The sequence below is a fragment of the Ixodes scapularis genome, unplaced genomic scaffold (genome assembly GCF_016920785.2).
Source record: "Ixodes scapularis isolate PalLabHiFi unplaced genomic scaffold, ASM1692078v2 PGA_scaffold2__306_contigs__length_199485367, whole genome shotgun sequence".
Classification (NCBI taxonomy): Eukaryota; Metazoa; Arthropoda; class Arachnida; order Ixodida; family Ixodidae; genus Ixodes; species Ixodes scapularis.
In genome coordinates this window covers 125,966,402-125,978,774 of record NW_024609857.1, presented here as the reverse complement: position 1 = coordinate 125,978,774, position 12,373 = coordinate 125,966,402, and positions in this window count along the sequence as shown.

The following is a 12,373-nucleotide window of genomic DNA, read 5'->3' as shown; positions in this document are numbered from 1 at the left end:
CCGAGGCCAAAATCTTGTTTTGCCAAGGCTTCTTTCCAAAATAGCTACTCGAGTGATGCTTCGTCCACATCATCGAAGGCTTGCGGCAGCCATTATTGACGAGGGGACTAAGGTATTCGTTAGGGGATCAACTCCAGGGCGGGAGTAACGAAATGCCCGTGGGACGGACTGCTCGAGTTACCGCTTCTGAATAGGGGGCGCTAGGGTCGCGGGGATGAAAGATGGCGATTGGTCCCTTTGCGCACCTTTTTTTTTTAAGAGTGCACTTGATAAATTAGAATCTCGAAATTTTCACATCGAATGGCTTCCCAGGAGACTTCTCGGGTCCGCATACTCTGCAACAAGCACGCTCTTTTGGGATAACAAGAAAAAAAAAAAAAAAAAAGAGCGCCCTGAACGTTGTTCGAACCAACACTCGGAAGAGTTGAAAATAGGGATGCCGCGAACTTTTTTCGAATCGAAGTTTCGATGATCGAAACAAGCGGTTCGAAAGGTTGGAAAGATTTCGATTTTTCGAATTGTCTGCATCGTAAGATTCGACGGAAGTCGAATTTGCGAACTTGTTGAGCTAAGAAGTTCGACGCTTTTCGAACCGTCGAACTTATTATGCTAAGGAATTCGATCTTTTTCGAACTTTCGAACTTATTGCGCTTCAAAGTTCGGTGCTTGTCGAACTTCCGAACTTGACTGGCCAAAAAATCGATGAATTTCGAACCTTCGAACTTATTTATCAAGAGAATTCGAAAAGGTTCGAACTTTCGAATCCTGAAAAGTCAGAATTTCGACGAACTTCGAACTTTTAGGGTAAAAGTTCGACGTTCGTCGAACTTCGAAAGACCAGCGGACGGTTTCATTTGAATTCAAGTAGTGAGGTACATTCGTAGTTTTTTTTTTTTCTCGAACTTTTACACGCGGTGCTGCGCTCCTTACGAAAGACAATGGCGTTTGTTTCAATGTTCTGGCATGCTTAGTTTTAAAGAAATAATTTTCTGAAGGGGCGAGGAAGGACGACGGGTTTTTGATGATTATCGTTTGTGCCAGATTTGAAGCGCGCTGTAGCCGAAGCTATTTGTGGTAGAGATGTTATACTTTTTTAAGAATGATCTATGTATAGCCTAGGTAAGTGCCGTCTTAAGATGTGATTATTGTTATTCAACGTGAGTTTTGAAGAAATGACCAAACATGTATCTACATGCAATTATGCCCTAAACTTGATATTTATGTTTGTCTAAGTTGTTTGAGGTATCGCATTTAAATTAACACCACAGACAGTACATATCATTGCCATCTGCAGAATACAAAATAATGTATTTATTGTTTTTTCACGTTAAGGAATAAATTAACTCATAGGAGAAGATTTCTAATAGTGTTCAAGTTCAGCACGTCATTAAAAGAAAACTTTTTTTTTTCGCTTCACGATTTTGGGACGTGTTTCTTTTAGCCTGTACACATTTTGGTAAAAGAAACTTGTTTCGAAGTTCTGAACCTCTGAATATGCAAAAGTACGACACTTCCGGCGAATTCTTGATAGTTGTTTTTTTTTCTCCAGCTTTTTATCCCGGCATTTATTCTTCTTCTTCTTCCTCTTCTTTTTTTTTTTTTTTTTTACTATTGGCACAGGTATTTAGGTCGAAAAGACATAGCTTTGAACTTCCGAACCACTAAGCATGTGACGACTAGTGGCTTCCGGCAACGAGTTTCTAACAATGACCATCTACGCAATCTTTTACGCAGTGAAGAGCGACAGTAGCTATACATATGCATAAGTAATTTCAGATTAAAATAAGCTCGACCACGCCCTCTTTCCCCGTATTGTTTTCTTTAACAGTCCGAAATATCTGGAAGGGGGTAAGGGAACTGAAGCACCCCCCCCCCCCCCCCCCTACCCTCTTACCCCCCGTTATTCCTTTTCCGACGCCACCTGTATGCTAGAACGCTCCTCGACCTCGAGTTGTGTCGGCTTTTTGCGAGGCGATTCCTCCGTCCCGGAAAATAAACCTCCCGGACAATTACAAACTTAACTTACTATATGCCAGCGTCACCCGGGCGGCGTTCGATCAGATTACTACCAGCGTGCAAGGGGTGGCGAGGTAGTTTGCCAGGTCGCTTCAAGGTTTTTCTGAGCCTCAACCTCCTGCCCGCCCCTGGCCGTTTCGAACTGGATGAGTCTCGTAAAACAGTGTGTTCGTGTGATCACTATTGCGTGATGCAGGTTAAAGAACCCCCCCCCCCCCTTCCCCACCCCGGGCTGGCGGTCACAATTACTGATCCATGGTCACACGTCACTCTGCACTGGCAAATATTCCAGCACATCCGGGACACTCGTCGCCTCATTTAATTGCGTGACCAACTTCGCAGAATCTAGATATCACACCCTAACTTTTCTAAACTTGATTTTGTGAAAACCAGTGAGTCGTGAAAACGTTATAAGAAACAAACTGTGGAGGAACTTGAAAACCGGACTTCGAACTTTAAAAACTTGGACTAGAAAGAATTCAAAATCTTCGAAGGTTTTTTTTTCTCGAATTTATCGTTAAAAGAGAATCGAAATCTTCGAACTTTTCGAACTTTATGCAGAGAGAATTCGAAAAATTCGAATCGTTCGAACTTTATGTCTTTCAAAATTCGAAGCGTTCGAAATTTTCGAATTTAATTTCCAAAGAATTTCGAAGTCTTCGAATTTATCGAACCAGAAGTAAAAAGTATTCGAAATATTCGAATCCGATATTTTAGAAACCGCGAAAGCTTCGAACTTTTCGAATTCGAAACTCCACTGTGATCAAAAGTTGCGAATTTTTCGAATGCGAACCTCGGTCGGTACGAAAATATCGAATTTTTTCGAAATCGAACCTCAGTTCGCTTCGCAAATATCGAAACCTTTCGAAATCGAACTTAGGGTGGTTCGCGACATCCCTAGTTGAAAAGCTTGTTAAGCGCTCGCTTTCTGGACGAGCTGCTTACTTCCTGTGACTTCATACCTGTCTGCTCAATGTGTCATCCAGCCCCTTATTGAGGAGTTTCAGCGACGGTGTCACCGCCCTGGCGGCGGTCGCCGGAAGAGAACGAGGGGGATAGGTTCGCTGGTCGTTGACTTTGTGTGAATGCGTTGGCCGCGAACGTAGACTTATAAACTTCGGCAGCAAGAATATTACGCTACACTCTAAGAAAAAAATAGAGGAAAAAAGTAGCAACGGCGCGTCTTCCTCCCTTCTACCGACGCGCCCCCAAGCGGACACGAGAAAAGGGGAGGAACGAAACGTTCTTCTCCTTCTCCAGGCAAACGGGAGAAAGTTTTCGCCCTCCTGACTCCTCGTCTTTCGGTTTCGCTTTTCAAGCAGATCGCGCACGTTATTTAATAAATAGCTGTTTAGGTGATTGAGCTTCAGCGGCAGCGAAGGCCGCCTGTAATTCCGTCTTCTAGTCTAAACGTGCAGAACATTTCGGTTGCATTGACGTTTTTATCACTAAATTTATCAAACGAGCAAACGAAGCCGCTAGAAACAGCGAAGTTCCGGAGCAGTGCCAGCAGCGCCACGTACACTGGGCGATGGCCGTCTCCGGATTGCGGGACTCGCGCGGTACGGAACTACAGCACTGCAGTCGCTACAGTAGCGAAACCACGTGGAACTGTGTCGACATTTTCGACGTTATGGAAACCGCAGGAACTGCGTCCAAGACAGGCAGGTTTTGCTGCCGGCTGCCTGGGTGCCTTCCCCCCTCAGCTCGGTTCTGTTTTCCGATGCCGAGCGCAACCGGCGCTCAACGTGGTTCTGTGTTTGTGCGTGTCAGCAACATAGCTGCAATAGCGTGATGGCAGTGTTGTGGGTTGTGAACAGAAGACTGGAATTATCGCCGATGTGACCGTGTTTTCGCGTATCAGTGTTGTAACAAGAAGATGAGATCGTAAACTGTTGGGCATTGATGCCGCTGGTCGGGCCGTGATCGGAGGGGGTGGGGTGTCGCAGGTTGACATTCCGCTTTACATTAAAAAGTTCAATACCACTTCAGGGATTACCTGCAATCGATCAACGTGCGGATAGTCATGTTGGAACGCTGGTCTGAACAGTAGAAGCTCCTATCGTTCAGTGGCCAATGTGACTGTCGGAATTGTCTCGGCCCCGAGAGCGATTGCGCTCTGGAGCAAGGACTGAACAGTACGAAATCGTGACGGAAAGTACGTATATTTACAGTGTGGAATTTCGGCATTAAAAAACAATAGTAGGTAAAATCGAAAAAAAAAGCTACCCTTTATTTTGCTGTTTAAATATACTACGGTTCCTGGAGAAACTGCCCTCCGTGGCGCGCTGGGATGAGCGCTAGAAGGTTTCGGGCTCGCCACGGCGTAGCTCCGTACACTTAACATCTGCCGCAAGTCGCGGCTTTGACTGCATTCAAGTTGATCGAAAAGCGATTTCTTAGCCCGTGAAGCATCACTTCCAGCTGAATGAATATCCGCTCTACAGAAATTAATTCAAGACGGCAATTGCAGCCTTGCGCGAACAGCACAATCAGAAAAACAAACACTACTATACAAATACAGGCTACGACGTGCCGTGTGGGGAAACAAACTCATGGCTTCGAACCGCATTGGAGCGGCATGATTTATTAGCTTTCAAATAATTACGGCATGATCGAGCGTTTAATTTTTAATAAGAGATTCATCCCCTGAGCCATTCAAAATACTTTCAGAGGTATGACATTGCTGGGAAAAAATCAACATGCTGGGTATATTTTTTATTGCTTAGGGAGTCACCGAAAAGTTCCGTATGTTCAAAACGACCAGTATAAAACACGGAAACGCAGAGCGCGGGTGTAGTGTTCGGGATAGAGTGGTGTTCCGTTGTATTGATATTTGTGTGCTCCGTGTATGTTCTCAATGTATGTTCACCTGATGCTTGTAATAAGCGTAATTTGTGTATAGTAAAGGATCCCCAAGCGGCAGTAGCGGCCTGAAAAAAGCAAATTGTTATTTGTGGAACATGAATTGGGCGGTACCTAGCGCCACCTAGCCTAGCTACTTGCAATTACTCTGCTTGACCCCGCCATCTGGTGGCTAGCGATTTAACCTTCTTTCACGCTATGCGACAAACAGCGGCTTCGAGTTTGTTCTTTCGAGAGCGGCTTTTGGTTTCGCGGATTGAGTTTGCCCTTCTCCGTGATGTGCGGTTGACGAAGGAATTGTGACTCGAGGAACACCAAAGGTAAGACGCAAAGTGCGCGAAGTAACTGGGTATCGGTTGTCTCCGTTTAACATCGCAGTGCTGTCGACGAGAAGACTGAGTAACTGCTTTCGAAACGCAAGTTTCTGTACCTGTGGGGAAATACCTGGCTTCGGAAATAAACACAGTTTGCGAGGACCTCGTGTTACGCTTTTATTTGCTGCTGCTCTCGTCCCGTACAAGAGACGTAGCGTCCTCGTTAAGCCCTATGGGGCTCGATTTGCTCGCTTCGGGCCGCCATATTGAGATGCAAGCGAGGGGAGGAACTTTGCTCCCCTGCTTCAGGGACGAACGTTTCTCCCTTTCTAAAGGAACATAGGTTACAAGACCGTTCCTCCCGTAAGGGAGGACTATCCATACCCTTTTTTCTAAGGGTGTACTCTAGTGTTCCGGTACGAGCAACAGTGTTGACACGATCTGCTACGACTAGCTACGACCACCCGCCGCAGCGATGCAGGTACCGAAGGAGCGCAACCTGTGTGCTACGCATCAGTCCCCGTCGCCCGACGCAGATCGTTCGGCATTCAGGGCTTTCCCAGCTTTTCGCCCCGGGTTCTTCGTTTGTACTTGGAACCGAGTGTTATTTCCTGTGCTTGTGTATGTGCTCAGTGGCTCGATATGGACCTCATAGAGCAGTTCTTCAGACTCAACAGCGACTCAAAGTTGACGGCGGAGGGGCTTGCAGCAACGCTTTCGGTTGGTGCACGGTTGTGACGACTACACGGATAAATTTTAAGATTGCTGCTAGCAAGGTGGGCCATAGTCGCTTTATGTTGACACGATTTTAAGTGGAAGTACTCCGTGCAAAGGCCAATCTATTGCGTTTCTAATCCACCTTTGTTTTTGTTGTTTTTATCATGCACGACCGACTACTAAGCAAATTCTTCTGTACCGATCACGGAGTGAATGTCTTCGGCCTTACGTTGCGGAACTCCCAATAAAAAGCCATGTTCGTCCAGCGAGAAAACTTCCCTTTCAAGTGACCTTCTTTGATAATTTCTCCCGTATCTAGGTGCTTTAATCAACACGGTCGATTAGGTTTGCTTCCCTAGTTAAGACATTTTGCTGCCACATGCGGCACTAATGCTTTGCACAATGTATGCCACTGGTGGTATTGTGAATTGGTTTACTTCCAAAGCTAAAAGTGTAACAGGTGGGACCATTCAGTTTGCTAAAAATGTGATGATATGGTAATTTCGTTGCATAACTAGCGTTTTACGTTTCAGATTGATAAGAAACATGCTCGTGTGATGATGCATGTCTACAGCATAAGCTTTGCAGATCCAGAATGGGTATGCTCGTGGCTACACCCTTAAGGTTTTTAATGGACCAAATTGGTGATTACACGGCACTAAATATTGTGGTGGAAAACTGCCCATTGACTTGGTGAGTTTTGATTGTGACCATTGGTGTGCTGTTGGCAAATTAGATAATGGCACACCTTTTCCCTGACCATCTGGCTTCAAGGGGCATTGCAACTAGCATCCTTTCTAAAGAAACCCATAGATTAAACCATACAAAATTCGATAGCCAAATTTCCATTGAAAAAGCAATAGACAACCATAGGGTAGACCATAGGAAAAGCTATAGACAGCTATAGAAGCGGCTATAGCTAATTGGGTTAATTTTCTATAGCCGGCCATACAAAGGATTTTCTATAGCCGACCATAGACCATTTTTGTATGGGACATTAAACAGAAGAGGTGAAAGCACGCAACCCTGTGGTAAACCGCATGGGGAAGAACGGTTGGCAGTGAGCGTTTTATCGAGTTTTACTCGGAAAGTTCGCTCTGTTAGAAAGTATTTAAGAAAGCGTTGCACAACCCCAGTAATGCCTAAAAATGTGAGTTTTTTTAGCACAACTGATGGTGTCACACTGTCGAAAGTCTTTTCGATATCGAAGAAAACCGCCAACGTTGATATTTTTTCATTCCAATATTGCTTAACTGCGCTGGGCAGGTCTAAGATATTGTCTGCCGTTGAAAGCCGAGTTCTGAAGTCTGTCATAACATCGGGCAGTAGTAGTTTAGCTTCAAGCCACCAAGAAAGTCGAGCGTGTATCATGCGTTCCATTAGCTTTGCCACACATGAAGTATGCGAAACTGGTCTATAAGATGAAGGTTCGGTTCTCGGCTTTCCGTGTTTGAGGATCGGCAGAACCCAGGCTGAACGCCACTCGCCAGGTACGTTTCCCGTCGACCAGATAACGTTAAACTCAGACAGAAGCAGTTGCAGAGCATTTGGTGGGTAACGTCTGGTCCGGAGGCAGTGCGCTTTTTGGTGGAACGGAGCGACGCCTGGAGTTCTTCAAGGGTGAATGGCGCATCAAGAGGGGACGAAGACAAAACTATGACGCACGGTTCTTGCGATTGACTCCGGACCGAGGCGTAATAGTTAGCGAATTCGTCCGCTATAACCTGGAGGTCTTTTCCTCGTTGGAGTGCGAGAGAGGCTTGGGGCGACCGTTTGTTTCTTGCTCCCGTAAAGCAATCGAGAATATGCCAAATCCGGGAAGCTGGTGTGTGGGTATCTGATTTAGCACACACATCGTGCCATTGTTGTCTGCGTAGCTTCTTCGCATAGCGCCTAGTTGCGGCGTTTAACTTGTTGAAATGCGATTTTAGTAGCGAATTTCCAGAACGCTGCAGCTTTCGTTGGGCCTGTCTCCTGCGTGCGCAAAGGCTCAGAAAAATCAGGTCCGGTTTGGGGTAATGTACTGGGAAGCGTATTTGCACTGTTGATGCTTTTGCGGCGTCTACAATAGCCGCACCATACGTCTTCCTTTACCAATAAAAGTAGCGCAGCGTCCTGCTGCGCTACTTCCCGGAAGAGAGCGATTTAAGTGAGTCGTTTTCTTTTGGGAAGTAGCGCAGCAGGACGCCGTCCTCATCGATCAGGTAAGACTCCAGCTCACCTGCTTCAATGTCTGACTCCTGGGCGGTGGCACTTGGCCCTCTCGGTGTTCCGGAGTGCCGGAACGTCTTTTCGCCTGTCTGGTCAGGATCCATCTCTTGCCTGAGCCGGTTGAAGATAGCGCGACAAAACGAATCGCTCTGCTGTGCTTCGAACAGTTCCGTTCGGTTGAACGCCGGTCATAGTGAGGCGATCGCCTCAGCCAGCTGCGCGACGCCGCCACACTGGCGAGCGGAGCGCGAGGCGGGATTTCCCGTCTGCCGGGTGGATGGCCCCGCCTCCGTACACTCTTAAAAAAAGGCGTCCAAAGGGAGTCGCTGCTTCCATGACTCTCTTCGCTGCCTCCATGACTCCCTTTGACACTTGTGGAAATGCGGTCATTTCCTTTCCTCGAGACGCCCTAAAGCGGCCGCGGAGCGAGCCGCTGGATTCATTTGTTCAGCCGCACGCATCCGTCGGTGGCGATTAGGACAGCGCCATCTTAGAAGCTGTACCCTCGTCACCCCCTCCAAAAGGGGACGCGATTGTCCCCAAATCCTGGGACCCCTGTGGTCGAGGGTGCGCTAGGGAGGCGACGAGGAGGGGGTCTCGGACGCCGAGAGGAGGGACTCTTCTGGTGGCGATGGGAGCGTGTGGTTGTGCGTCGGACCCGGCTCCAGTACGTTGGCGCCCGTCGGATCTCGGGAATGCATCGAGCGGTGAGTCAATTCTCGTCACCGGTGCTCAGTGTGTCGCGTTATTATATGCCCTGTATAGCTTCTTGCGGTGATTAAACTGTTTGGTCACCCGGCACACTGTGTGGTACGTTTGTCTCTTTTTTTAGAGTGGCGCTGTGCAGCAACGAACGAACCCGCCGCGGCGGTTGAACGTGAGTACGCTGCGGGGTGGGTGTTGGAACACGGGCTCTCAGTGAGCCCCGGGTCTTATTGTTCCGCGAACGGTGTTTAAAGCTCCCACATTTTGGCGCCCAACGTGGGGCCCTGCGGTTTACTATTTTATCGAAACTTCCGTTGATTGTTTGACTTGCACAGTTTTTTTTCCATCCGCGCCATGCCGACGCGCTCCGCCGACTTTACGGCGTTGAACACGTTGGCGGACGTGGCTATGTGGGGGCAGGCAATCGTTGATCGCCCCGTACCACAACGAAGTCCCCTGACCGCAGTTGGTCACGCCGCGGCTTCGCCGACACAGCAAAGTACGGATCTCGTTCGAACCGACTTGATGACGCAGAGGTTACAGCGCGAGTCTTCCTCTGAGAACGGCCCGCTAATTAGCTTCGCTACGGACGTTGCTCTCTCTGGAGCACGCTCGGAGTTTACGCCGAGCGTCGCCCCTCGTGGGGCTCACCCTTCGCGCCGGGCGTCCCGACCGCTTCCTCCAGAGAGGATGGCGATGAGTTGGAACCCCCGTCTCTCGTCGCGCGCTCGGCGGCCGCTGCTCCGGCCGCACAGCAAGCGTTGCTTCAGGATGCCGCTAGCATGATCGAAAGCCTTACTGGCGCAATGCAGTCTATCCTGCAATCCTCTCGAGCGGTGAGACCTCCGGTTAAAATCCCGGTCCTTAAGTACCGTGGATATGGCGACCGGATCAGTGCGACCGACTTCCTCGAGGCTCTGCTCCACTATCAGCAGGCCACAGGGAGAGACGATCAAGAGATCTTTGGACGGATCCTACCCATTGCGTTGACCGACCAGGCGGCCCGCTGGTTCCGCCTCGTCGGACAGCACGCGCTCACGCTGGACGAGTTTCGGGCGGCGTTTCGCCAGGAATTTCTCCCTGCCGACTATGAACGCAGGATGTTTCGTGAGCTGGAGCGGCGTACTGAGCACCCCGATGAGTCTTTGCTCGAGTACGTCCGGGTTATGCAGGAGCTCTTTGCTCTGGCCGAGCCCTCCGCTCCGGACGCTGAGAAGGTGGAGCGAGTGATCAGGCAGGCTCATCCTACCTTCGCAGCGTACCTCCGAGGCAGCCGATTCCGCAGACTGGATGAGCTCGAGCTCGAAGCTAGGCGCATACAGGGTGACATTCTTGCCGCCCGTGCCTATCGGCCCCCGCCGCCACCGTCAGCCTCTGTAGAGCCTCGGTGCGCTTGGAACGGCGGCACTCCGTCGCGCCCGCGTCAGACCGACACCACCACTGCGTTTGCGGATGGACCGGGCGGAGTCACCCGAGACATTTCTCTCCGTGCGCTCGACCCCTATACCTACGGTCAGAGAGAGGCCGCTGCCTCGTCGCAAGGTAAACGGCACCATCGGGGCCAGATTTCGTATCCAAGATCAAACACGCAGAGCCCTCAGGGCCAGCAGTTGTCTGCCGAACCCCGGGGAGCCGACGCGCGAAGGAACGCGCGTCGCAACTCGCAATCGGGGACCAGCGTACGATGCTGCCGGTGCAACCAGGTGGGACACTTTTTCAAGGATTGTCCCGAACAGCGAACGTCCTCAAGGCCCGCTCGTACGGCTACGGGAAACGGACCAAGCCGTCGGTGAAAAGGCCGGCGGCTCGACGTGGGACAGAGCGCCCAGTGGTCGCTCTAGCGCCGTCGGTATGCCGCGTTGGCCCTTCTTGCGGTGTACCAGCCCCGTACCTGACATTGACGGTCGCCGGTCGACCATTCAAGGCCCTCCTGGACTCCGGGGCCAGTGCCTCGTTCTTCGGTGAGGAAGTGTTGGAACATCTGCAGAAGCGGTCTATTCGCTTGAAAAAGTGCGACACTATCTTCCGTCTCGCCGCATGCGGCACCGCGCGGTCTGGCGGTGCAGCGAGATTGGTAGTGCGTTGGGAGAATCGAGTGAGACGCCATCGTTTTATTCATCTCCCCGGCCTGTCCGCGCCACTCATCCTCGGAAGAGACTTTCTCGCCCATACGGGCATGGTAATCGACGTTAAAAACGGCGGTTATCGGGACGGTGCCTTTGGACCCCTAAAGCCTTTCGTTGAGCCCCCAACTTTCACACCGGCTCAATTACCTGCGAATCCGGTGGGGCGCGTCGACGGCCGAAGCGGAACCCCTGTCTTCCCAAAACCGGCTTCCCGACCCGCAGAAGCCGCCTCACTTAGCGCGGCCGTGTCGAGGGAAGCCCCCCATAGACTGCTGTCACCTTCGGGCAGTCTAACGGGACGTGAAAGGGACCGTCTCTCGTCGCTGTTGTACGATTACGACACGTTGTTCACCGATCGACCCGGTTGTACGAATCTGGTGCAGCACCGCGTCGACACAGGAGATGCCCTACCTTGGAAGTGCAATCCGAGACGGGTGAGTTTGGCCGAGAGAAAGGCCATTGACGTTGCCCTGGACGAGCTGATTGACTCCGGTGTAGTCCGACGGTCTGAGAGCCCCTGGGACTTTTCGTCGTCCTCGTGCCAAAGGAAGACGGTAGCTCACGCCTCTGTGTGGATTATCGCCGGCTTAATCAAGTCACTCTTAAGGACGCCTATCCGTTTCCCAGCATTTGACGCGATTATCTCCAACCTTGGAGGGGCCAGGTACTTTATCACGCTCGACGCCAGCAAAGGCTATCTCCAGGTTCGAATGGAGCCCAGTGACGCCGAAAAGACTGCTTTCGTGTGTCACCGAGGTTTGTTCGAGTTTTCTCGGATGCCGTTCGGTTTGACGGGGGCGCCTATGACGTTCCAACGGCTGATCGACCGCGTCCTGGGAGATGCGAAACGGGCCCATGCCCTCGCCTACGTGGACGACATTGTCGTGTACTCGAAAACTTTTGAGGACCACTTGCGTCACCTAGAGTACGTTCTCGAGAAACTGAGAGCTGCAGGGATCACTTTGAACCCAAGTAAGGCTCAGATTGCTGAAACCCGTATCTCTTTACTGGGGTTCACTATCGACCGCGGGCGCGTCTCGCCTAACCCGGAAAAGCTCAAGGCGATCCTAGAGTATCCGGCGCCGACAGACGTCAGCGCACTTCGTCTATTTCTTTGTATGGTGAACTATTATCGCCAGTTTATCGGGGGATGCGCCGCGCTCCAGGCTCCTTTGACTCAATTGTTGAGGAGGTCTGTGAGATGGAGTTAGGGTCCCGAGCAGGAGGCTGCTTTCAGCCGGTTATCTAAAGCACTCGCGGACACAGCTGACCTCAGGCTACTCGACTTGAACAGGCCGTTCGTATGTCAAACCGACGCGAGCGACCTGGGCTTAGGAGCTGTTTTGCTTCAAGAGTAGGAAGGTGTTCTCCGGCCGGTTTCCTTTGTGAGCCGCTCGTTGAACCCCGCGAAAAAGAACT